At 44.0% G+C, this 1,730-nt stretch overlaps 1 long non-coding RNA gene across 1 annotated transcript; it reads left to right on the plus strand.

Annotated features, from left to right (window-relative positions):
* The first annotated feature begins 414 nt into the window (after positions 1–414).
* On the plus strand, positions 415–1,435 carry LOC131164723 (uncharacterized). The gene is made up of 2 exons (XR_009139326.1): positions 415–972; positions 1,107–1,435. It is a non-coding gene; the product is annotated as an uncharacterized LOC131164723 (long non-coding RNA).
* The last annotated feature ends 295 nt before the right edge of the window (positions 1,436–1,730 follow it).

A 1,730-nucleotide genomic window follows, 5' to 3' on the forward strand; every position in this document is an offset into this window, starting at 1 on the left:
CATCAATGGTGTCAGAGAGCTCATCCTCAAAATCTATGTGTTAAAAAGAAAGAGTTAAGAAGATCTTATACTGGCCTTAGAACTGCTCATAGAGACAATGTGGGACTAGAAAGACATTAATACTCCTTCTCGAGTCCATGGAGGAAATAAGGCGACAAGAGCCCATGAGAGGAAATGAGGTGAGAAGAAGTCCAGCCCACGAAGGAGCTAAGCAGTGAGGAGAAGTCCAACCCACGTAGGAGTCATATAACCTAAGGTCCAACTCTGATACCATGTTAGGGAGCTCATCCTCATAACCTAGATGTTAAGAAGAGAGAGTTAAGAGGATCTTATACTGGTCTTAGAATTGCTCACAGAGATAATGTGGGACTAGGCAGACATTAATAAATGGCGTCACAAATGACGATCTTCACCAGGACTTGGACCTTCTTCAAAACCATCAACCACGTCTCCTTCAACCACATCACCACCTACACCTTCCTCGCCCAAGAGCCCCAGCTGGCTGAGCCCTCGGAGCCGCAGCCGTAGCCGCGGCCGCCGTCATCGCGGTTGAGTCCTTTGCCTCCCAACCCCGCCTCTGGCAGCCCTCTCTACAGCGAGAATTGGCGAAACCCTATCCCCAACGCGACGCTCGCTCAGTCCCTCATCCCCCTGGGGTTCATGCAGCCGGCGTCTTCCCGGATCCAGGCGCTGTCGCAAACTCTGGATGGGCAGAGCTTGTTGAATGTGTTTGCCGATTGGATGACCTCGCAGCGGTGGGCTGATATGAAGCAGCTGTTTGAGTTTTGGATTAGGTGAAGCCCTTCCCAATTGTAATCTCCCCAAACGCCTCCTTCCCCTCTCTAAACCCTATCCCTGTTCATCGCTGTGAAGTCTAAACCCTGATTTCCCAAGCTCGTCTCTTTCGGGGTCATCGCACGGTCATCTCGGATTAAGCAGTGAAAAGTTCGATTTTGTTGGTTATTTGACATGGTAAATCCTGTCGCTGTCTCTGATTTTAATTTTTTTTTTATTTGATTCGCACATTCGACTTTTTTTTTTAATTTCTGGGTTTTTGTTTGGTTATTTTTGGGGGTTTGGTTTTTGGTTTTTGATTTGTTCTTCAGATCAGTTCGCGGCTCTGTGTGCGGGAGCTCCTGAGCAAAGACTAATGGGACTTGCTTGTTTGTGTACCATGGTTTGATTGGATTGAAGGGGTTTGATTGGATTGAAGGTGTCTAAGTGTTTGGGGGAGGTGTTTGAGGTTAGGGATTTTGTATGGTGCTCGAATGAGATGAAATCATGAGAGAGGGCATGAGACACCACTCAGGGTCTTTACTCTGTTTAAGGGGGGTCTGTGAACTCGTAAGTAAGGTTGCTTGGCCATTTTTATTGTATTTTCTTTGTATTTTGGCATCATTTTATTTTCTAGTATATTAGACTCTCTCTAATTAAATGCAATCTTCACAACTTAACAAATTCACATTCAATTTTAACATCACAAAACCAACATAGAATCACCTTAACCTACAAAACATGCCCAAAGTCATCAAAATTCAATCACAAAACCTCACACAAAGCACAAAAACATAATAAAATTCACATGAACACCAAGCTTGAGTCGCAAAACTTCTCTTCCACCATTTGAGCACGATTTTTCAAATTGAGACTCAATTAAATTCTTACTTTCAAATTGAAGCACAACTGAACCTCAATTTTTAAAATTTAAGCTCAATTGACCGTTAGTTGCA

Source organism: Malania oleifera, chromosome 9, assembly GCF_029873635.1.
Source record: "Malania oleifera isolate guangnan ecotype guangnan chromosome 9, ASM2987363v1, whole genome shotgun sequence".
Lineage (NCBI taxonomy): Eukaryota > Viridiplantae > Streptophyta > Magnoliopsida > Santalales > Ximeniaceae > Malania > Malania oleifera.